This window comes from Astatotilapia calliptera, chromosome 3 (genome assembly GCF_900246225.1).
Source record: "Astatotilapia calliptera chromosome 3, fAstCal1.2, whole genome shotgun sequence".
NCBI lineage: Eukaryota > Metazoa > Chordata > Actinopteri > Cichliformes > Cichlidae > Astatotilapia > Astatotilapia calliptera.
In genome coordinates, this window is record NC_039304.1 from 1,598,437 (window position 1) to 1,624,623 (window position 26,187).

At 44.4% G+C, this 26,187-nt stretch overlaps 1 pseudogene; it reads left to right on the forward strand.

The window, feature by feature from the left end:
• The window catches only part of LOC113015973 (protein NLRC3-like), a 66,855-nt pseudogene that overhangs the window by 15,171 nt on the left and 25,497 nt on the right, over positions 1 to 26,187 (forward strand).

Sequence of the window (26,187 nt, forward strand, 5' to 3'; positions counted from 1 at the left end):
AGTCAGCATGTTTTAGTTGTGCTGAGATGAATATGATGTGAAAGTTGTGCTGACACTAAACTGCAGACATCAGGCTGATATTATACTGATCCACACTGAGGATCTTCATGGTAAAGTCTGTTTTCTTCTTCTCTGGTTTAGTCCATTGACTGCAGCAGAACAATGTTGACATTTCAAACAGTGAGACTCAACGTATGGCCCACGGCCCACACGCGGCCTGCCCACCTTTCCTGATTCAGAGAGAGGGGACCCTGATTAACTGTGTAGTGTTCTTCCTCACAGTTCTAAGTATCAGACACAACAATGAATAATCCACAGCTGACTGTCTTTAGCAGGTCAAAGGTCACGGCACACAGCAGACAGTGGGAAATATTATAACTCTGATCATTTATCAGCACATATCCATATGTATAAAAACAAAGCTGACACTGTGAGACTTGATCAGAGGTGTGATCATCACAGCAGAGGCCTTTGTGTCAAAGTCACTGAGGATCAAACAGAAATACATGAAACAGATTTTCCTGTTCTGCCTTTTTATAGCAGATAACCTTCAAAATATTCTGCAGTCCATCAAAAACTGAAGCAAACCATGAATCAACATGTGAACATGAGCTGATGCTGCTGAAGTGAAGGAAAGTTACAGAGGTTTGATTACAGACACTGTTCTGAAGGCAGGAGTGTGATGCAGTTTTCTGCCTCGCCACTAGAGGGCGCGGCCGTTTTGTGAGTAATGTTTTGACTGGGATGGAAAATGGTGTTCATGAAGGCAGTGTGAATCACAAGTTATGCTCGGGAGCAGTTTATGTGGGTTCAATGAGAGTGTGCGTCCATAAGACTGAACCACACACATACCCACACCCACGCTAAATCTGCCATTAAAGAGCTGAACGATTATCCCCTGACCTCATTATTTTCTGGAGGGTCATAGTGGCACTTGACCTGTGCTCATCCTGCGATCACCACCGTAGAACTGAACCTCATATCAGAAATCATCATAACAAAATTGGTCCTTCGAGCCGGATGAGGTGATTACAGAGAGTGAAGATGGATTATGACCCCCAGAGGGCAGGTGCACGTCCACGGAGGGCTGTGCGACCATCAGGATGGATGACTCAGTATGAAGGCTACACACTGCCACCCACTGCTACATTGGAGCAACAGCAGACTAGAGAGGGATACGCCAAGATGACGGCCCTCACCCAGACTCCTGGTTCTATTGGAGCTGCAGGACAGACTCCAGTGTCATCCAGCATCCCTCAGGAGTTCATGAACATTGTGCAGCATCTGCAGGAGGACAACCGGCAACTTCAGATGATGGTAGGAGACATGAGGAGGCAGATGGATCGTAATGTCACCACGTTGGAATCCACCCGCTTACGTTCTGCCCAGCAACCAGGGGGCTACATTTCAGCTGATAACACTTGGGTCTCCACACCTCTAACTACACAGCCTTTTTCCCTGAGACCAGAGCAGCACAATATATTCTACACACAGGATGCAGCTGAAGAATGGCCAGTACCACCACCTGCAGTTTTTCTCCCGAGAGATCATCCTGATCTACCAGAGGTACAGTCTGTTCCACCTCCACCGCTACCAGCCATTACACAAGAGCTTTGCCAACGATTACAAGAGCTACAGTTACAGCAACCCTCAGCCACTGAAGCTCCTGAGTTTCAGCCTCGTGCGCCACAATCCACCCCCTTATCTCAATCACTAGCTGGACCTAGTTTCGACGCGAACATGCTCCCCCCAGAATAAGTGTTGGCTCCCACTACAGCCATAGGTGTAAAGGAGAAGACCTACAGAGGACCATCGCCCTCCATCCCAGAGTTCACGCAGGGTGATCCCAGGCAGTTTGCTAGATTAAGGCTTGCCCTAGACAATATTCTCCCCTTTGATGCAACGGAGAGGTTCAAATATCAGGTCTTATGTGACCACCTTAAATTTGAGGAAGCTCTTTTAATTGCTGACTCCTACAGTAACTCACCTCACCCCTACTCTGACACGATGGCCTCGCTCACTAAACATTACGGTCAGCCGCACCAGCTGTCACTGCAGAGGATAGCAGAGCTTATGGATGAGCCCAGCATCCGCCCAGGTGACACAACTGGATTCAGAAGGTTTGCACTGAGAGTCCGTGCTCTGGTCGGCATGTTAGAGCAACTTGGGGAAGATGGACACATAGAGCTGCAATGCGGGTCTCATGTTGCTAGACTGACACGAAAGCTACCCCAAGACCTACGTGCTGCTTTCCGCCGCTACCTTTACCCACAGAAAGATGGAATACCATCATTGAGAGACTTTGCAGAGTGGCTGGAGTATGAGCTGGTCATTCAAGAGGGCGGAGATCACACAGAGAAGGTAGAGGAGAGCTCGAGAGACAGGAGCAGAATGAAAAGAGATAAACGAGCCACCAAAGGGGACTACCACCGTGCTGCATGGTGCAACACACAGCACTGCCCCTCAAAGGTCCTCAACCACAACCCCTTCCACTTCTGAGGTCCAAGACAAGCACACAGCTTATTGTCCATATTGTAATAACACTCTGCACTTCCTAGATCAATGTGTCAACTTCAAGATGCTGACTAAGGAGCAGAAATCAACTTGGATTAAGTCCAACAATCGCTGCTGGCGTTGTGGGCGGCACCACCAGGCCGCTCAGTGTCTACTTAAAGTGCAGTGTAAGACATACAGGGGAAAACACCTAGAGGCCCTGCATGAAGTGAATCTCAGACCTGCTGCACCCAATCCACCAATGGAACACGTCGCTGAGCTGGGGAGTAAACCATCTACTGAGGTACTTTATCTAAACCGGCGTGCTGGCTGTAGCCAAGTACTTCTGAAGATAACCAAAGTGCTGCTGCAGAACGGTGAGCACACCCTGGAGACATTCGCCATATTGGATGATGGATCTGAGAGGACGATCCTTCTCCCTGAGGCCACTCAAAGACTGCAGTTACAGGCCATGGCAGAGAGTCTTACTCTACGTACGGTGAGACAAGGATTGAGAACCTTTCATGGCGCATCAGTGACAGTCAAAGTCTCCCCTGCCAGCCAACCATCCAGAACAATCACCATTGAGAGAGCCTTCACAGCAGATGACCTAGGCTTGGCTGAACATTCATACCCTGTGAAGGCACTTCAACAGAAATATAGACACTTGAGAAGGCTTCCCTTGCAGCCCTTCACAAATGCCAAGCCACTCCTTCTGATCGGCTCTGACTGTCCTCACCTAGTAACGCCCATCAAACCTGTGCGCCTAGGCTTACCTGGAGGACCAGCTGCAGTCAAGACTAGACTTGGTTGGGTACCACAGGGACCAATCCCGTCCCTTAAGCACTCTGCTCAACCGCAACAGTGCCTCTTCCTCTCAACTGCCTCTCCTCAATCAGAGCTTCATAGTCAAGTAGAGAGGCTTTAGCAACTCGACACTCTCCCATATCGAAGTGAGAAACTGGTGACACGGTCTCGGAGGGAAGAGCAAGCTATGAGGCTATTGGAAGCAAAGACGACAAGACTGAATGTCGAGGGAGTAAACAGATATTCAACTCCCCTTCTGCGTGTCAGTGATATACCTACACTCCGGGTGCCACCTGAAGCAGTACTCCCCAATCTACGTGGCACGGAGAAGCGCCTCAGTCGAGACCCAGGGAAGGCTAAAGCTTATCAAGCGGAGATGGCAAAGTTGATAGCAGCAGGCTATGTCAAAGAAATCAGTGAGGAGGAAATGAGGGCCTCCAAAGAATCATGGTTCATCCCCCACCACATGGTGACACACAACGGAAAGAACCGTGTGGTGTTTAATTGCTCATTCACCTATAGGGATCAGAACCTCAACGAGCTGCTTTTACCAGGCCCGAACCTGGGGGCCTCTCTTCTTGGTGTGCTGCTACGCTTCAGAGAACGCTCCATCGCAGTTAGCAGTGATATCAAGGGGATGTTCCACCAGGTGAGACTACTGCCTGAGGACTGGCCACTACTACGTTTCCTCTGTCGCGATCTGCAAAGAGACACCCATCCCAAGGTGTATGAATGGCAGGTGCTCCCCTTTGGGACAACATGCTCACCGTGCTGTGCAATTTATGCACTCCAGCGACACGTCCATGACGACAGTGACCAGGGAGATGACGTGCGTGACTCCATTGAGAAGAATTTTTATGTTGACAACTGGTTACAGAGCTTCTCTTCTCCAGATGTGGCCACAGAGGTTGTGGACAAACTACGGTCACTATTGTCGGAGGGAGGATTTGAGCTCAGACAGTGGGCCAGCAGCACCCCAGATCTCATCAGCCATCTACCAAAGGAAATAAGATCGGAGAGCAGCGTACAGTGGCTGAAGCAAACTTATATGGACCCTCAAGAACCTGCTCTAGGTTTGGGCTGGATGTGCTGCTCTGACACTCTGCACTACAAGTCCATGCAGTTGGAGAGGAATCCTCCTACCATGAGAAACATCTACCGGGTTCTGGCGAGTCAGTATGACCCACTAGGGTTTCTCGTCCCCTTCACAACGAGGGCGAAAGTACTAGTCCAGCAGCTGTGGGACAAAAAGCATGAGTGGGTTGACCCCCTTTTACCAAGTGACCTGCTCTCGGCATGGAACGAATGGGAGGGTGAGCTGCAGCATCTGGACAACATTAGTCTACAACGTTGTTATGTAAGCCCAGAGCTGGACAAATCCGACAGTAGGCGTGAGTTGCACATCTTCTGCGATGCATCTCAACAGGCATATGGAAGCGTTGCCTACCTACGGACGGAAGATGCTGCTGGAAAGGTGGAAGTTACTTTCCTGACTGCCCGCTCTAGGGTGGCCCCTAAACGGCAGATGTCCATGCCACGTCTGGAACTATGTGCAGCCTTGACTGGAGCTCAACTTGCTAGCCTGCTGACCAAAGAGCTCACCCTACCACTATGCAGAGTGGTGTTATGGACAGACTCCACCACTGTCCTAACATGGATCCAGTCAGAGTCCTGTCATTTCAAGGTGTTCGTGGGAACTCGGATAGCTGAAATCCAGGAACTGACAGACAGCCAGTCTTGGCGTTATGTGGCAACATATGACAATCCGGCAGATGATCTAACTAGGGGTAAAAGGCTACAAGACCTCACAGTCCAGTCCCGGTGGGCATGTGGGCCCCCGTTTCTGCAGCTACATCGAGACCAGTGGCCAGAGCACCCAGCCACACCATGTACAGACTTTGCTGAGGAGCAGCATAAACCAATAACTTGCTTTGCTGTGTCTACTGACTCTATCTCCCTGCCTGATGCACAGCAGTTTACCAGTTTTAGCGAGCTTTTGGAAGAAACAGCCAGGTGCCTTCACGGGGCAGCTGGTGACAATCTCACATCAGAGAACTACAAGGAGGCTGAGCTTATTCTGCTAAAAGCTGCTCAGAAAGACAGTTTCCCAGATGAGATCCAGTGCCTGACCACTGGGAAACCAGTTCATTCATCCAGCCGTCTGTTTTGCCTAGACCCGGAATTTGATAAGTCGCTTCAACTCATAAGAGTAGGTGGTCGTCTCAGACGATGCCATGATTTGGAAGCTGCTGTGATACATCCAGTAGTATTGGACCCTAAACATACAGTCACCAGACTACTCATCCGACAGGCTGACAGTGATTTGAAACACCCAGGAGCAGAGAGATTGTTTGCAGAGTTGAGAAGGAAATACTGGATTCTTCGCGGCCGTGAAGCCGTAAGAAGTGAACAGCGCTCCTGCCCTTAGTGCCAAAAATGGAGAGCCCAACCTGCCAAACCAAAGATGGCTGACCTTCCCCTTGCACGCCTACGATTACATCAACCAGCCTTCTTCTCAACAGGCATCGACTGCTTTGGGCCAATGCAGGTGAAGGTGGGTCGGAGAAATGAAAAACGCTGGGGCCTGCTCTTCAAATGCTTGACGACTTGTGCCATTCATATTGAGGTGTTGTCTAGTATCAACACCGACTCATTTCTAATGGCATTAAGAAGATTTGTCTCTCGTCGTGGGAAACCAGCTGAGATACAGTGTGACCAGGGAACAAATTTCCGAGGTGGGGATCGGGAGCTCCAGGAAACTTTCAAAGCCCTGCATCCCTCTTTACAAAGCAAGTTAGCAGAGCAGCAGATTAAGTTTCGATTTAACCCTCCCAGTTCTCCCCACTTTGGAGGATCCTGGGAGCGAGAGATCAGGTCCATAAAGGCAGCTCTGGCCTCCACATTGGGCTCGCAGGTTGTAAAAGAAGAAATACTCCAAACAGTGTTGATCGAGATCGAGGGAATACTCAACTCGAAACCTTTTGGGGTACGTGTCATCAGACGTGGCTGACCCAGACCCCATTACCCCAAATTTGTTGCTGATGGGGCGGCTAGACCCTTCCCTACCCCAAGTGATATACCACGACTCAGAGCTCATTGGACGACAATCATGGAGGACCTGTCAGGTGTTATCCGATCACTTCTGGACACAGTTCATACACCACTACCTGCCTACACTGCAGACACGGTCAAAGTGGAAGAAAGACACTGCTCCGATCCAGCTGGGCACTGTGGTGATGATAGTGGATCCCCAACTTCCCAGAGCATCATGGCCTGTTGGGAAGATCAACAGGGTATTCCCCGGAGCTGATGGTTTGATCCGGTCTGCAGAAGTGGACGTAAAGGACCGTACCTACGTACGCCCAGTGAGCCGCCTTATTCGACTACCTGCAGTACCAGAACAAAATGGACAGTAAATGACATTCTGCAAACTTGCGAGGGCAAGTTTGGGGGCGGCTGTTCTGAAGGCAGGACTGTGATGCAGTTTTCTGCCTCGCCACTAGAGGGCGCGGCCGTTTTGTGAGTAATGTTTTGACTGGGATGGAAAATTGTGTTCATGAAGGCAGTGTGAATCACAAGTTATGCTCGGGAGCAGTTTATGTGGGTTCAATGAAAGTGTGCGTCCATAAGACTGAACCACACACATACCCACACCCACGCTAAATCTGCCATTAAAGAGCTGAACGATCATCCCCTGTCCTCATTATTTTCTGGAGGGTCATAGTGACACTTGACCTGTGCAAACCCTGCGATCACCACCGTAGAACTGAACCTCATATCAGAAATCATCATAACAGACACAGCTGAGAGTTTGTAATCTGTCATCATTTTAAAAGGTTTGAATTTCTTCAGTATTGAACAGCAGAAATGAGGCTTTGTTTTCGGAGGCCGACAGCAGTGAACACAACAGCAGACTGGTGCGTAATAAGCAGTGAATAATGCAGGAAACAGATTTTTGAAGGTAAACTGTTCTTGAAGTACACTGAGAGAGAGAGAGCTGTGCAGGAAGTAAACGTCAAAGTCAGAGAGAATTCATGACGATGTTCATCAAACGTAAAGCAGAGTTTGGATCTTCTTCTGCTGCTGGTTCAGTCAGTTTTGGTTGGAGACAGATGAAACCTGCAGCTTCAGGATCTGTAAGCTGCCCACTTTCAGCCCCAACGGCGTGTCCGTGTACGTGCCGTCGAGTGAACGATCCACGCTCTGTGTTTCCATCTTTGTGTGTTTAGCTGCTCTCATTTACTGTTTTATCTGTTTGCTTGTTGTTGAAATACTTTTGGGAGCTTTAACCTGAGATTCTGGCAAAATACATTTATATTAAAAATCGATTCAGGATTGAATGAATCAACATCGCTTTATTCAAATTAAAACCATTTAAATAGGAAAATCCATTTTTTACACCCGCCTCTAATGCTGGGTAATGTCAGCTGGTCCATGTGCAGCTGGCTGTGAGGCTCAGGGAGCATCTACAAAGTGCAACACTGAAAGAAAATCATCCATAAATATTGAGTAATAACTGGACTCTCATACAGCGAGACTCAAATGCCTTTAAACATCAGCTTATCCTCCTGATCCAAGTCCAACACTGAGTTTGTAAAAACATGTTTGTCAATCATTTTGTTTGGTTTCTGAGGAAAATGATTCAATAACTTGCTGCTAATACACAACATTTCATCATATTTCCTCATAACCCTCTTTTGTCTGACCATTTGATTCCATTTGAATTTGCAATAAAGGATCCACAGAGTTTGGTGACAATAATGACAGTAGATGTTTGTGTGAAAGTGCTGGAAGCAAATGAGTGTGTGATGTTCTTTCAGTGTTGCACTTTGTAGACGCTCCCTGAGCACTGGTCTCACAGCCAGCTGCACATAGAGACCAGTGTTGTTAGTCCAGGTCAGAAGATGACTTGTTGGAATGAAAATGAGCTTGTAGTTTGTCTGCTTTAATAATGTGACTGGAAAAAGGTGTTGGACTTCAAATATGTCCATTTCTTTCACACTTCACCTTTAAAAGTGAAGCCTTGTGGTTCCTGGAAGGAAAAACACGACTTTTTCAAGTCTTTGTCCTGTTTTTATGAGAAATGTACGACTTTAATGTGAAACATTCAGAGTTTTTTCTCTTGTTGTGTTTGTTTGAAGCTGCTTCCTGTTGGCTTCAGCTGTTTGGAGTTTCCATTTTCTAAACTTCTACATTCTGAACCTTCTTCAGCTCTGAACAGATGATGAAACACTGAATGATTTCAATCCCACACTTTGTCTAATAAACTTACATCTTTCATTCTTTATACAGATTGAGGGGCTGTGGTTTGTCAGAGATCAGCTGTGATTATCTGGCAGCAGCACTGAAGTCCAACCCCTCCCATCTGAGAGAGCTGGACCTGTACGACAACAACTTGCAGGATTCAGGAGTGAAGCATCTGTGTGGTTTCTTGGAGAGTCCAGGATGTGGACTTGAAACTCTGGGGTCAGTCAGCATGTTTTAGTTGTGCTGAGATGAATATGATGTGAAAGTTGTGCTGACACTAAACTGCAGACATCAGGCTGATATTATACTGATCCACACTGAGGATCTTCATGGTAAAGTCTGTTTTCTTCTTCTCTGGTTTAGTCCATTGACTGCAGCAGAACAATGTTCACATTTCAAACAGTGAGACTCAACGTATGGCCCGCGGCCCACACGCGGCCTGCCCACCTTTCCTGATTCAGAGAGAGGGGACCCTGATTAACTGTGTAGTGTTCTTCCTCACAGTTCTAAGTATCAGACGCAACAATGAATAATCCACAGCTGACTGTCTTTAGCAGGTCAAAGGTCACGGCACACAGCAGACAGTGGGAAATATTATAATTCTGATCATTTATCAGCACATATCCATATGTATAAAAACAAAGCTGACACTGTGAGACTTGATCAGAGGTGTGATCATCACAGCAGAGGCCTTTGTGTCAAAGTCACTGAGGATCAAACAGAAACACATGAAGCAGATTTTCCTGTTCTGCCTTTTTATAGCAGATAACCTTCAAAATATTCTGCAGTCCATCAAAAACTGAAGCAAACCATGAATCAACATGTGAACATGAGCTGATGCTGCTGACGTGAAGCAAAGTTACAGAGGTTTGATTGCAGACACAGCTGAGAGTTTGTAATCTGTCATCATTTTAAAAGGTTTAAATTTCTTCAGTATTGAACAGCAGAAATGAGGCTTTGTTTTCGGAGGCCGACAGCAGTGAACACAACAGCAGACTGGTGCGTAATAAGCAGTGAATAATGCAGGAAACAGATTTTTGAAGGCAAACTGTTCTTGAAGTACACTGAGAGAGAGAGAGCTGTGCAGGAAGTAAACGTCAAAGTCAGAGAGAATTCATGACGATGTTCATCAAACGTAAAGCGTAGTTTGGATCTTCTTCTGCTGCTGGTTCAGTCAGTTTTGGTTGGAGACAGATGAAACCTGCAGCTTCAGGATCTGTGAGCTGTCCACTTTCAGCCCCGACGGCGTGTCCGTGTACGTGCCGTCGAGTGAACGATCCACGCTCTGTGTTTCCATCTTTGTGTGTTTAGCTGCTCTCATTTACCGTTTTATCTGTTTGCTTGTTGTTGAAATACTTTTGGGAGCTTTAACCTGAGATTCTGGCAAAATACATTTATATTAAAAATCGATTCAGGATTGAATGAATCAGCATCGCTTTATTCAAATTAAAACCATTTAAATAGGAAAATCCATTTTTTTACAGCCGCCTCTAATGCTGGGTAATGTCAGCTGGTCCATGTGCAGCTGGCTGTGAGGCTCAGGGAGCGTCTACAAAGTGCAACACTGAAAGAAAATCATCCATAAATATTGAGTAATAACTGGACTCTCATACAGCGAGACTCAAATGCCTTTAAACATCAGCTTATCCTGCTGATCCAAGTCCAACACTGAGTTTGTAAAAACATGTTTGTCAATCATTTTGTTTGGTTTCTGAGGAAAATGATTCAATAACTTGCTGCTAATACACAACATTTCATCATATTTCCTCATAACCCTCTTTTGTCTGACCATTTGATCCCATTTGAATTTGCAATAAAGGATCCACAGAGTTTGGTGACAATAATGACAGTAGATGTTTGTGTGAAAGTGCTGGAAGCAAATGAGTGTGTGATGTTCTTTCAGTGTTGCACTTATCTCGGCTTGTGTATGGGTTTCTGCCGTCTTTTAGGTCGGATAGTCTGATGAATAGAGCCGTTGCCAGTAGTACGAAGCCAGTCATCACCTGAGAACACCTCATGCTTGAGGTTGGTTTCACCCAAATGTGTCAGTAAGCCTAAAGTTGGTCAATGGCTGGAGAGAATGAGAGTGCAAGCTGAGCTCAATCAGCACTCGTCCCTCGTCACTGGACCTACTGATACCTGGTGAAACACCCCTCACACTCCACTGAAAGAAAGCTCTACTTTCTCACAGTGGCTCTGATGAATCCAAGATGGTCTCTCTGCAATTTTACAGGCTGTGGGTGTAGTCAATAACACTCGATAGGGATCCTCCCAGTGAGACAAGCCCCAATTCCTCCTCTGGAGCACCCGTATTAGAACCCAATCGCCTGGTTTCAACCTGCAAGAGACTAGAGAAGCGTCGCAGGGCAGTTCAAAACAATATCCCTATTTTCTAGTAGTTTTGCCATCCATTCTGCCAGAGGTGTTTGTCTGACAGATTTTTCTAGTGGTTCACTTGCATCGATTCATGCATCTTTTCACTGAGTTCTGATTCAAACTATCTCACTTCTGATTCTTTCCAAAAATAATTTCACATGTAACAATTTGTGTTTGTGTGTTTTCTATTCATTAATGTCATTTTCACTTATTTTCTCTCTTTATTTTACCTTCCTTTTGTTTACCTCTTTGTTTGTGACGTGGACATCCCTAAACCATCCTGAGTTCCGGCTTCAATTTCAACCCAATTTTACCCTCTATTCTCGCAGTCGAACTCGTCTGGGCTTCACCTCTCACTGGTCCCTGTCCCTCTCTTCACAGTGTCCTGTGTGGCCTTCAAATCACCAACAACTCAGTCTGTTTCTTCTCTGTTTCTTTTCAGTATTTGCCTTTTAGATTAAGTCCCAGTCTGGCCAAACATCACATTCAGTGCCTTCAAACAGTCATGTCACACTGTTCTTACCAGCCTCCAGTTCACCGTGCATTTTCCATCACGTGGTTTCTTCCATCCTGCTGCTGGTGTTGTCAGTGTGGTTTCAGTTGCACTGTCTTTTTGCCTGCTGTTAATTCTTCAAGTCCACGATGTTCTGTTGGTCTTCATCAGGAGATTGACTGTCCTTTGAGCTTCTTCTCAGGATCGGGACAAGTGGGAGGTCAAGCTGTGAAATTTTAAACCAAAATCTGGCCTATTTTTCTCCCAATTATGTTAATCTATGGTTTTGCCGCTGTACTCAAAATCCAGGTTGAGGAAAGTCCACCTTTATTTATCTGTAACCTGTATTGACACACTAAAGCATACAATTAATATTCTTTTCATTTCTTTTCTTAAAACCTCCATTCGCTTTATCTGCCTAGAGTTTAACTCATCTCTCTCTCTGGGTGCTCACTTGTCACAGTGAGTCTCCTTTTATGGGCATGCAAAGTTCCTGTCACACACAGCATTTCCTGTCACACACACACAGCGCTCAGAGCCATATTTCCTGTTTCTCTCTTTCGTGTTTCTACAGGCTAATCAAACTCTTATAACATCACTCATGCATTTCTTAACTTAGAAGCACTTTCAAACTTTAAAACATCGTACTTTGCATCACCAAAGAAATACCTCTCACCCCTTTATTTATCATTCAAAACCTTCAACTCACAGCATTCACACACTTACACTGTTACAGGAGTTAGAAATATACCTCAAAATACGCTTTCCTAGGAGTATTTTAGACGTGCCTTTCATAATCAGAACGAGCAAGTCAAAGAAAAACAATTGAAACCTCTATTAATTCTCACAGCACACACATTCACCAATGTTTGCAGCAATATTTATTAAACCAACTGTGGTTTAAGCAGTTCACCACTTTCTAATTTGCATTTTCTGAGTCTCTGTTTTATGGTGCCGTTAGTTCTCACAAATTCTTTTGCTGAAGTTTCAAAGTTTAGAGTGTAAAAGTGTTTATTAATCTATATTATCCCTGCTGATGACACAGGACTAATCCCATGTGTCTGTTGTAACTTTATTGCAGGTTTTGTATGATAACAGCATTTTGATTATTTTGTAAGTGATTTAAGTGTTAGTCACATGTTTAGATAGGGCTGTTAATTATAGATTTAATTTTCTGCTAAAAGGGAGCATTTAACAGTTATTTTCATTAGAAAACTGCGTTTCCCAGAATCCTTTGTGGTAGACGAAAGTTACTCTGGGGTTTTAGCTAGCAAAGAAGTTTGGGAAGCCATTATATGTTGCTCTGATGTCGAGCAGTTTATTTGTTGTACATTCCCCTTTTTGAAGCCTTATATAAAGACTATCGTTTTTCCAATTGATGTCCGATCCATTTTTTGGCTAAGTGGATTTGCCACAACATTTTTTGGTGCCGAAACCCAGGAAAATGAGCGAACAGGATTTACGTGGAGCCGCCGCCGGGGCTGCGGGAGTGGCGGATGACGAGCATCAGAGAGAAATGGAAAGAACAAAACGGAAACGTGGGACGATAAGAGGTGCTACCACACGACTTGTACATCAAATTGACTCCGAAATGGCTAAACCAGATCCGGACACTGACCATCTGAGCACATTACTGGAAATGCTGTCGGCAAAGGAGCTCAGCTTGTATGCATTAGATAGTGAAATAGAACGTAAAACAGCTCTGGATGACCTGGAAATGGAGATCGAAAGCGCAGAGGAATATAAGGAGCGCATCATCCTGTCCAAGAGCCGTGCACGGCGCATAATTAAGAGAAATGAGGATTGCCGCGAACGAGCCTCACATCAAAGGGTGAGTGACGCTAACTCTGCTCATTCATTGGCACAGAGAGCATCTGTAAAGCTTCCTAAGCTGATCATTCACAAATATGATGGAGATGCCAGTTTGTGGCAGGAGTTTTGGAGTCAATATGAAGCTGTTATTCACCACAACGATGCACTATGCAAGAGAGAGAAGTTTACCTATTTGAAAACCTATCTTACTGGCCAAGCAGCAAAGGCAGTTGCAGGGCTGATGTTGACAGATGAAAATTATGACAACGCAATTGAGTTACTGCAAAACCGATTTGGAAGAAAGGATGTAGTAATTAGTGCGCACATGTCAAAACTGCTGAACCTCACACCTGTTAAAAAATCCTCTGATGTGCATGCTTTGAGGCAGCTGTATGATGAATGTGAAATTCAGATCAGAAGTTTATAGTCATTGGGTGTAGTGTCAGAAAGCTACGGAAGCTTGTTATGCCCAATATTGCTAAAGATGATTCCAGATGATATAGCTCTTGAATACAGCCGTCAGAGAAATGGAGATGAAGAGTGGAAAGTGTCAGAAATGGTCACATTCCTACAGGAGGTGGTTCAGATCAGGGAAAGAGCGCTGCGAATGACAAAGTCGTACAACCCACAGAAAGCTGAAAATAAACTGTACAAGCCACCGTTCAGTGATGTGAGGTTTAAAGGGCCTAGCATACAATCTACTGCTGCCCTGTACACAGCCAGCCAGAAACAAAACACCTGTATATTCTGTGAGAGTGATGATCACAAATCGCAAAACTGCCCAAATAATGACACACTTCAAAGAAAGGACAAGTTAAAGAGAATTGGGAGATGTTTTGTGTGTTTGGGACAGAAACACATTGCAAGATTCTGTAAGACCAAGAATGTGTCCTGTGAGAAATGTGGACGGAGACATCACGTTGCCGTGTGCGGTGGTGAAAGGGTGGATGTACAGGCCCCATCCCAACCAGAAGAAGCAGTGGTCTCCTCCGTGCTCCCTCATTCAGTAAGAGTGAAACCAGGTGAACAGAATACTGTGTTGCTACAGACTGCAAAGGTGTGGATTGAAGGCCCGTCAGGCAGAAGGATAGCTTGTTGCTTATTAGATGGAGGCAGCCAAAGAAGCTTCATACATGAAACGATTGTGAAGAGCCTAAATTTACCAGTTATAAGGCAAGAGACATTGACACTACACACATTTGGGTCCTCCTTTCCCACAAGATCACAGCGCAGCATAGTGAAGGTTATGCTACAAAATATCTGGGGTCTTAGCCAGAGTATTGTAATAGAAGCTCTGGAGACCCCACAAGTGTGCTCGGCAATAATGAAGGTTCCTGGTGAACAGATCCAGCATGAGCTTAAGAAGAGAGGACTACAACTGGCTGACTTCCCAGGATCCAGTGAGGAACCAGAGCTTGCTGTCCTCATAGGAGCTGACTACTATTGGCAGATCGTGACAGGAAGGGTGGAGAGGCTTACAGAAACATTGGTGGCACTGGAGAGCACCTTCGGATGGTCTGTTCAGGGGTCAGTCTCTGCATCAGCTGTTACAGAGGCAACCTGCATGTTCATTCCGTGTGAGGAAGAGAAACTCCTCTCCAAGCAACTGAAAGCATTCTGGGAAATAGAGTCTCTGGGTATTACAAATGAGACAACAAAGAACCCAGAAGATGATGAGGCTCTGCAGATGTTTGAGAGAATGACTATGTTTAAAGATGGACGATATCAGGTGGAGTTGCCATGGAAGCCAGAAAGGGTAGAGCTCTCAGACAACTATAGAGTTGCCAAAAAAACGGCTGGACGGTCTGAGTAAAAGATTTAAGAAGGATGTCACACTCTTCAGCAGGTATAATCAAGTGGTGGAGGACTACTTGGACCAGAACATTGCAGAGGAAGTGACACCAAACAGCAGCACAGATTCTGTAATGTTTTATATGCCTCACCATGCACTGCTGAGAGAGGACAAAGCAACTACAAAATTAAGAGTGGTCTTTGATGCATCGTCCCATGAAGAAGGCTGTCCGTCGCTGAATGACTGCTTATTTACGGGCCCAAATTTGAATCCAGATCTGCTCAGTGTTCTCCTTAGATTTAGGGAACACGAAATCGCTTTTATGGCAGACATAAAACAAGCATTCCTGCAAATACGTCTTGCAGAAAGGGACAGAGATGCAGTCAGGTTCCTGTGGTTCTCAGGTGCACCGAATGGAGAAGTGAATGATCACCTGCGCATTCTGAGGATGACGAGAGTGGTGTTTGGAGTTACACCAAGCCGATTTCTGCTTGCAGCGACAATTCAAAGACATCTAAAACAATATGAAACAAGCCAACCACAAGTGGTGAATACAATAAGGGAGTCACTTTACGTAGATGACTTCATTTCAAGTACACGCTCAGTGGAAGAGGCGTATCACATAACGACGAATGCCAAAGAAATACTGGCGGCTGCTGGTATGGAGCTTTGCAAATGGATGACAAACTCAGCTGAACTGAGGCAGAAATGGGAGAAGAGCTCCACAAACTACATGATGGCACCTGAAACGAATGGAGTAGCATTAAAGGTGCTTGGATTAGTGTGGAGGCCAGAGCCAGATGATTTCACCTTTGACCTTCGTTCACTAGTGAGGCTTCTAACAGAGAAGAAAGGAACCAAACGGAGCGTGCTGCAGTCCTCAGCACGAATTTATGACCCACTTGGGTTTCTGAACCCCTTCACCATTAGGGTCAAGTGCATGTTCCAAGCAATGTGGGAGAGGGGGCTCTCTTGGGATGAGGAATTGCCACCAGATCTGGCACAAGAATGGCAACAGTGGTGTTTAGAGCTTACTCAGTTACACCAGCTCACCATACCAAGGTGGTACCAAATCAATATGCAACAAGAAAGCAAAGATGGCTTGGAATTACATGTGTTTTGTGATGCCAGTGAAAGGGCATACAGTGCTGTGGCCTATCTGCAAGGCAAAACACGAGAAGGACAAACGACAATGAGCTTGGTCGCATCTAAAGCCAGGGTGGCTCCCCTAAAGAAAATGACATTGCCACGTCTGGAACTCATGGGAGCCATGACTGGGGCCAGATTGGCGAACAACTTGATCATCTCGCTGAAGATGGAGCAGGCCCAAATAAGAATGTGGACTGACTCCATGATCACTTTGCAATGGATTTGCAGTTCGGCACAATGGTGGAAACCGTTTGTTGCAAATTGAGTGACTGAGATCCAGACTCTTACGAGTCCATCTTCATGGTCACACATCCCAGGAAAGGCTAATCCCGCTGACCTGCCCACAAGAGGACAATCGGTGGAGGCCCTACTACAAAACCAGCTATGGTGGAATGGCCCCAGTTTTCTTGTATCAGAAGATTGGATACATGAGTCTGAAGATGAAAACATTTCAGACAAAATGAATGTAGAACTTAAATCCAGTTATCAAATAGCCATGCAGTTTGCTGCTAATGACACTGACATCTGTGAACCAATACTGAAGCTTGAGAGTTACAGCGAACTGAAGAGAGTGCTCAGAGTGACAGCATGGATTAGGAGATTCATAGCTAATGCAAAAACAACAATACAACCAAAGATGCGAGGTGAGCTGACAGCAAATGAGCTTCTTGATGCTGAGAAGTACTGGATTAAGGTTGCACAACATCACAGTTTTAACCAGGAGGTCCAGAGACTGAAGGTAGGAAACCCTATGATGAATGACAGTAAGATTCAGGAACTGAAACAATTCCTTGATGAAGATGAGCTGCTTAGTGTTGGAGGCAGGCTGCAGCAGTCGGACTTCACATTCAGAGAGCAGCATCCTTGGATTCTGCCAAACAAACACAGATTTTCAGAACTGCTGATACAGGACTGTCACAAAAGGGTGATGCATTCAGGAGTGACGGACACTCTTGTACAAATAAGAGAGAGATATTGGATTATCCGGGCTCGGCAGCTGGTTAAGAGCATTGTGACCAGATGCACTGTGTGTAAGAGGTTTAAGGCAAAGGCTGGGCATCAGTCAACTGCACCTTTGCCTAGGGACCGAATATCCGAGTCACCACCATTCGAAGTTACAGGTGTGGATTTTGCTGGGCCACTCTATGTGAAAACAGAGGATTCTGTGAAAAGATCCTACATTGCCCTATTTACCTGTGCTGTGACACGAGCGGTCCATTTAGAGCTTGTGTCAGATCAGTCAACTGAGACATTTTTGCTAGCGTTGAAGAGATTCATTGCCAGGAGAGGGCTATGCAGTTATATATTCTGACAATGCCAGAACATTTAAGAGAGCAGACCAAGATTTGAAGGAGCTGTGGAAGACAATTAAAGACCCACATTTGCTGGAGTTTTTCTGGGAAAGAGGAATTACTTGGAAGTTCATTGCAGAAAGAGCAGCCTGGTGGGGTGGATTCTGGGAACGTCTTGTCAGATCAGTGAAAATCTGTCTCAAGAATTTGTTAGGTAGAGCTTCACTCCACTTTGAAGAAATGTGTACTGTGTTGGCGGAAGTCGAAGCTACTCTGAACTCTAGGCCTCTCACTTTTGTGCACAACGAGGTAAATGAAGCGCAACCACTTACTCCAGCCCACTTTTTGGTGGGCAAACGACTGACATCTCTACCACCCAAGTCAATCCCGAAGGACACACACAATTCAACACTTAACAAAGAGGATATTACTCGGAGATGGAGATACCGGCAGAAACTTATGACCAGCTTCTGGAACACCTGGAGAAGGGACTATCTGTTTGAGCTGAAGTCAGCTCATTGCTGTGACGCTTCAAAGCCTACACCCCTAAAACTAGGGGATGTCGTGCTCATTGGGCATGAAAACCTCCCCAGACAAGTGTGGAAACTTGGAAGAATTGAAGAAATGTTTCCTGGACGAGACGGTCTTGTTAGATCTTGCTTAGTTCGCACAACAACGGGGACTCTGTTAAGAAGACCGTTTCAGTTGTTGTATAACCTAGAGCTTTAGATGAACAGATTGTTCATCGGGGGGGAGGATGTTGTAACTTTATTGCAGGTTTTGTATGATAACAGCATTTTGATTATTTTGTAAGTGATTTAAGTGTTAGTCACGTTTAGTGAGGGCTGTTAATTATAGATTTAATTTTCTGCTAAAAGGGAGCATTTAACAGTTATTTTCATTAGAAAACTGCGTTTCCCAGAATCCTTTGTGGTAGACGAAAGTTACTCTGGGGTTTTAGCTAGCAAAGAAGTTTGGGAAGCCATTATATGTTTCTCTGATGTCGAGCAGTTTATTTGTTGTACATTCCTCTTTTTGAAGCCTTGTATAAAGACTATCGTTTCTCCAATTGATGTCCGATCCATTTTTTGGCTAAGTGGATTCGCCACAACAGTGTCACTAATGCTGTTGTTCTGTTTAGGGATTTGGGAAGTACTATTCAATAGTTAGGATCATCTTACTCAGCAAACAGATAATTTAGAATTCATCCAATCGGCAGAGATTTACTTTTTCTCTGAACAGTTTTGTGCCTACCTTTTTAGAGAGGTCTTCTGTTTGCCTCATCTCAGATCCAACCTTCGGTCACATTCGTTCTCTGTTGCATGGCAAACCAGGCAGTTTATTATCCCTTTAAGACCTACCATAGAACCAAGTCCGCCAGAGCTTATATTATATTTTTACCTGCTGTGGAGCCATTTTTGGGAGCATTTCAAGTTGCTATACATCAATACAACCATTATAGCCCAGATTTTAATAATATGTATTCATTAAGTGCATAGTAATTACATAAATTGCAACAAAGGTCAATAAACTACAAAAAAATTGAAAATCGTTTTTGCTTTTTTAACATATATTTGTAGTTAGAGAAACTTAAGAGGCTTATCCCTCAAAACTGTAAATACAAAAAAGTTGCACAAAATAGTTACCCACCACAGGAAATTTATTTTGAGTGTCTTCATAGTTTTATTTTTGAAATACACCAATTTTTATACACTGCAGGAAAAACCAAAATAAATATTACACTGCAAATTTGCAAAAAAGCAGCATATGCATCAAAATAAACTATTTCCAGCAGTGCAATATGAGTCCTAAGCATCCCAGAAACGACACAGAAAGTCATAAAGTCAAAGATAACTTTTAAAAAGACCAGTATATGCACTGAGGCCCTGATCATAAAAAAGACTACATTTCCGCGAAAATGACGTCACTTCCGGTTTCGGGCAGGTAATGGCGGAAATGCAAAAGTTCGCACTGACGTCTATTCCAACATAGGAAGTGTTATGAACAGCTGATTGGATCGGCACAGCGTGTTTCTGGAATATTATGTTTTTGTTCCTGCAAGCGCTTTTTATGCAGTTTTTGCAAAGCTTTATGTGGAAGGAAACCGTGACCTAGGACAAGCTGATGGCATCAGATGTAAGTACAGCTCCTCCGGTTTCATATGCAAAAAAAATTATTGCGCTAGCTTACGTGGTTGCAGAGCTACCGGGATTTAAAAATAGTTACGCAAAACAGAGCGTGCCCGCTCCGATCGGCTGTAAAGGGTTATAATATTTTATTTATATTTTATTTTGTGTCCATCAAGGGCTTCGGGTGATCTGCAGCTTCACCCTTTCCCAAGCTGGAGACATTTACCTTTTCACACACTTTCCTTGGCTGAACAATGACACAGCCTTAATGTACCTTATGCATCTCTCTATTTTATTTAAAAGCTTTTCGTGTGATTTTTTTGTTTTCATTCATTCCATACATTCTGTACATGGTCGTCATGCCAACTATGTTTCATTGTTAATATCAGTTTACAGGTTGTTATCCTTGCTATTATTATTTTGAATATGTTAAAAATAAACTCTAATGTAATTTAGCCTTTGTTTATTTTATTGTTGTACTTCTTGTATTTATATCTATTCGGTGGCGTCTGTTTCCAACCTTTTTAAACTACTTTAAGGAACGGGTGGTGGATTAATAAAAGGATGGCAAGGACTGCACAGTGTCTCGTCTTCTGGTTTTACTAAACTAGCAGTTAAGTACTGTTTTTCTGACTGTTTATCTTTTTTCTCTTGTTTTTTCTCGCCTAACTGCTTCTTCTTTCCAGGCCTGGAAATATTTTAATTCTTGCATACGTTTTCCTTTCTTTTTTAAGTTTTTTGTTGATCCTATTTCTTTCAAAAGAGCTTCGTTCAGTTGTGTTAACGCTGAGGGGCTGCATTTTCCTTCCCAAGTGGGACATTTTGTTTTCTTCGGATTTCTCCATCTACAAGCACTGATTTGTCCAGTGCCTAGACATTACTTTTCTAGCCACTGCTCGTCAGCATTGAGTTTTGTGGGCTGGTCTCACAGCCGGCTGCACATAGAGACCAGTGTTGTTAGTCCAGGTCAGAAGATGACTTGTTGGAATGAAAATGAGCTTGTAGTTTGTCTGCTTTAATAATGTGACTGGAAAAAGGTGTTGGACTTCAAATATGTCCATTTCTTTCACACTTCACCTTTAAAAGTGAAGCCTTGTGGTTCCTGGAAGGAAAAACACGACTTTTTCAAGTCTTTGTCCTGTTTTTATGAGAAATGTACAACTTTAATGTGAAACATTCAGAGTTTTTTCTCTTGTTGTGTTTGTTTGAAGCTGCTTCCTGTTGGCTTCAGCTGTTTGGAGTTTCCATTTTCTAAACTTCTACATTCTGAACCTTCTTCAGCTCTGAACAGATGATGAAACACTGAATGATTTCAAGCTCACACTTTGTCTAATAAACTTACATCATTCTTTATACAGATTGATGGACTGTGGTTTGTCAGAGATCAGCTGTGATTATCTGGCAGCAGCACTGAAGTCCAACCCCTCCCATCTGAGACAGCTGAACCTGAGCTGCAACAACAAGCTGCAGGATTTAGGAGTGAAGCATCTGTGTGGTTTTCTGGAGAGTCCAGGGTGTGGACTTGAAACTCTGAGGTCAGTCAGCATGTTTTAGTTGTGCTGAGATGAATATGATGTGAAAGTTGTGCTGACACTAAACTGCAGACATCAGGCTGATATTATACTGATCCACACTGGGGATCTTCATGGTAAAGTCTGTTTTCTTCTTCTCTGGTTTAGTCCATTGACTGCAGCAGAACAATGTTCACATTTCAAACCTTCAAAGAAGAAGAAAAATCCTCCACTGGATAATTCACTGTGAAACTCTCCAACTCTTCATTCCACCTTAAAGTCTGTCTGACACTGAAATCCAAAGCAAAATTTGCGTTTGCTTTACAGACAGCAGTCCAACACAAACATACACACATCATCCAAAACACAGTCCAACATCCAAATCTCCTCCACTGCCAACATGAATGATGGGAAAGAGAAGGAGGAACACTCTGACCTTCATCTATGAATCATGTTTGCTAACTGTTTATTCAGCTTAGGCTCACAGGGCTGCAGCCTGTGCCCTAGCTGTCATAGGGCAAGAGGCGTGGTCCACCTGCACAGGTGAGCAGTCCATCACAGGGCCAGCAGAGAGAGACAGAGAAGCACTCTCTCACATCCACACCTACAGCCAATTTAGAAGCACCAATGAACCTAAGCAGCATTTCATTGGACTGTGGGAGAACATCCAACCTCCACAGAAAGGCCAACAAGCTTCAACCTACAACCTTCTTGCTTTAAGGCACTAGTGCGAACCACTTTTCCCCATTTCAGCCCAAATCCTGCATCTTCCTGTTTCTGACTCCAGGCCAGCTCCACTAACACTTTCTCATCAGACACTGCCACCTAGTGGAGGAAGTCTTAGTTTCATTTGAAGCTTCAGATGACAGTTAGTTCCTTTACAAAGAGGTGGAGGTGGTGGGGCCACAGCAACATCATCACTGAGTGCCATAGGACACTTAACCTTTGTTTCCATATGCTGGGAACTTCCTGTTGTTCCAAGGAGGACTGGAAAATGTGTGAAAATCTCCCAGTCAGTTCCTCACAGCACACTTCAATCATTTCCCTCCCACAGCATCAGGACCAGGGCTTTTTCTCTCTTTGCTCCCACTAAGAGATTTCCACACAAACACCTCATCAGTGGGACTCTCAGAGCTACCAGCCCTTTGCTACAATCACAAAGCTCTTCATTGAAATCAATGATATCAAAGCTGGAATCAAATGAGTCCAAGTCTTCTGCTGATTCAGCATCACATTCATCTTTGCTCCTTGTTCTGCATCCCCACCATGGACTTCATTCCTTTCCAAGCCAGCCTTGAGTGTCCTTTATTCAGCTCATCCTCTGCTTTTCTTTTACACCTGATTTTAGCTGCTTTATTTCTCTTTCAACAAGTTTCTGTGCCTCAATCTTTTTCTTCTCTCCCTCATAACAAGACAGCTTCTTCTGCCTGAGAACATGTTGGAGTGATTTACTAATCCAGGGCTGCTTATTGGGGAAAATACTTCCTGTTTTCAAAGTAATCCCCATTTTTCCCAGAAAGAAATGTAAGTAGAAATCGATGATCTATGTGAGAGCATGAGCCTTTAAAAAGTCCCAGTGGGTGCAGTCAATGCAGTCCCTCAGTCCCAGTATAGAGTCTTTGGTCCAGACTGGAACAACTGTGTGCCCAGTTTGAGCTCTCTTCAGTGCTGTGACCTGACAGACCCAGAGGGGCCATCACATCACATTTAGAAGCTCCCCTGATGGAGCCACAACACATGTCCAATACTTAGTCTGTCTTGTTGGACCAACTGGAAGAAATGATTCAAGGACTTAGTCACAGAACAGAGATTCAAATCTCCAAAATCCAACTGGCTGCATCAGGACATATAGTCTGAAACTCTGCACAGTTTCCTGTTTGAAGCTGCTTCCTGTTGGCTTCAGCTGTTTGGAGTTTCCATTTTCTAAACTTCTACATTCTGAACCTTCTTCACCTCTGAACAGATGATGAAACACTGAATGATTTCAAGCTCACACTTTGTCTAATAAACTTACATCCTTCATTCTTTATACAGATTGAGGCTCTGTGGTTTGTCAAAGATCAGCTGTGATTATCTGGCAGCAGCACTGAAGTCCAACCCCTCCCATCTGAGAGAGCTGGACCTGTACGGAAACAACCTGAAGGATTCAGATGTGAAGCAGCTGTCTGATCTTCAGCAGAGTCCAGACTACAGACTGGAGACTCTGAGGTCAGTAGAGTGATGGAGTGAGTGGGTGGTGCTGTCAGCAGTATTGTACTAAACACAGTCAGTATGAAACAAAGATCCAGTGTTTCCTGTAAAGCTGCAGCTTCTCAGTGAAGCTGTGAGAGGAGAATGGTGACAGGCTTCAGGATTGGACACAAACACTTCCTGTTTCTGACCTTTATGGTCACCATAGTAACAGCTGACACGCTCTGATCAAACGCTGTCAACAGCCAATCAGCTCTCTGAACAAAGCAGCACGCAGACCAATGACTGCATTCATTTCCAAGTTTAAAGCAGTGAAGAACACAGTCTGTAGGTGAGGAAGAATTTAGTGAGAGCAGATGTTTGGATGGAATTCCTCCAGTTAACAGCTGGAACTGTCCATCTGGATTGTTGGGCTTGTTGTTGGGGTTCCTACAGAGCTCAGAGTGGACACACCAAGGTTCTTCTAATGAATGAAAGTCCAAACTCAAACTAGGAGGGAAAAACATTTTCATCAACTTCAATAAAAATCCAAAGATTAGAAAAAGTGAAGCAACAATGAGTCCTAGTACAGTCCCAGCACTGAAGTCCCTGCTGCTCTTTATACTGGACCAAAAAAGTGGACCACATCAGTCCAGCTCTGAGGTCTTTACACTGGCTGCCTGTCCGTCAGAGGATAGACTTTAAAGTTCTAATGCTGGTCTATAAAGCTCTGAATGGTTTAGGACCAAAATACATCAGTGACCTCCTGACCCAGTATGAACCTTCCAGATCCCTCAGGTCATCTGGATCCGGTCTTTTATCAGTTCCCAGAGTCAGAACCAGACACGGAGAAGCTGCATTCAGCTTTAATGCTCCTTATATCTGGAACAAACTCCCAGAAAGCCTCAGATCAGCTGAAACACTCAGTTTATTTAAATCCAGGTTGAAGACTCACCTATTCTCAGCTGCATTTGAATAAAGCACCAAATCCACACTTTTAAGCTTAAATTTCAAAACTTACATTAACTGATTTTATCTGTTTTGATTTTATATACTGTTTTGTTTGTTTGTTTGTTTGTTTGTTTGTTTGTTAAGTGGGTTTAGAGCTCTGGGTAGCTCCCCAGCTGGGTCTAGAGAGTATTTTAAATTCAGGCAATTTAAAATAGAAAGTAACTCGTCCACAGAAGGACTGGTAGCTCCCCTTACGATAAGGGTTCAGATCGCGCGAACAGGTGTGAATGTGAATGTGTGTGTTTAGTTAGTTTGTTTGTTTGCTTGTTTTAATCAATTTTAAATCATGCTTTTTATTTGTTTTTGTTTCTAATGTCTCTGTAAAGCACTTTGAATCACCTTGTTGTTGAATTCTGCTATACAAAAAAATTTGCCTTGCCTTGCCTTGCCTTGCCTTGCCTTGGATGTGCTGCATCACTAACTGACAGCTGATGAAGAGTCTCTGGAAACACTCGTTTATCTCCTCTGCTCTTCCTTCTTCTCTCTGCAGGTGTTGGCGATGATGGTAAACAGGACAGTGTGTGTGCTGAGAGAGGAGGAGCTGTGTCCTGATGATCCAGAGAGGTTGAAGCAGCAGCAGCTTGTGTGTAGAGACGCTCTGACTGGGCCATGTTACTGGGAGGTGGAGAGGAGAGCTTCATCCAGCAGTGACTGACAGAGGAATGAGAAGAAGTGCAGATGACTGTCAGTGCTGCAGAGTGAACTGCTCTGAGAACAGCTCCACTGTCAGACACAATGTAGAGTCCAGCATCATCCCTGTGTGTCCCTCTGGATCTGACAGAGGATCATCAGTGTATCTGGACTGCTCTGCTGCTGCTCTGTCCTTCTACAGTCTCTGCACAGTCTCTGTCTGACTCTGGCTTCAGACCCTCCTGGATCAAACTCACCTGGAAAGACTTTCAAACATCACTCAATAGATTTGAATACAGAATATATTTGATATATACTGTAGATGTACTGTAGAGTTGCAGTTTGTCACTTGTAAATACAGTCTGTGAGCAGCTGTGAGCTGAAAGATCTTTCTAGAAACACGAAATGTTTTCACTCTTCTGTTGCTTTTTCATATATTTCCACAACATTAATATTGATCCCACCTGTCTCACCTGTTTCATGCTTTTATATATAATAACAGGACACGTGTGATCTGAGCGCTGCTGTGGTTGCTGTGCTGCACGTCTTCATTTAGATAACAGAGACATCTAGTGGTTCAGAGGGAGAACTGCAGGAGGTGGAGCTGTGTTTTAGCATGGAAAACTTTTTATCTTTTAGGCGCAGATAGAAATATGACAAGTATCAGTGTAAGATACAAAAGGTCACATCAGTCAGCAGAGGGAACAGTGATCACACAGCAATGTAAGAATAGAAACATAACAGTGAATCTGGACATGTATACAGATGGAAGCAAACAAACAGGATGTAACACTACATTAAAGCCACAAATGGGAAGAAAACAAAGCCAAAGGAAAATATATTTGATCTCAGGAATCCAAATCAGATGCTTTAGAGCAGGGGTCGGCAACCCTGGGCACGCGTGTCACAGTTGCCACGTGAAGGGTTAACTGATGGCACGACCATAGCTGGACTGGCCATCGGGCATACCGATGGTGATTTTTCATTTTTATGAGCCGATGAGGTTTTTTTACTTTTGTTTTGTAACGGTATAAACAATGAAAGGTGGTGGATTGGCCGGATGCTGGTCGATGTGTAAAAATAAGTCAGTTGTTTGGTGGTGGCTATGGCGGAGCTTCCACAGAGGCAACAGGTGAGGCAGGAGGAGCAGAGACCTGAGGTGAACTTAACTTCAGGTAAGTTATGACCTGCAGTCTATCTGGGTCAGATAAACCAAGTTTAGGTGGAGTAATAGTACATTTTTTCCAAATATACTTCAAGGAAATTTTTTCTCCTG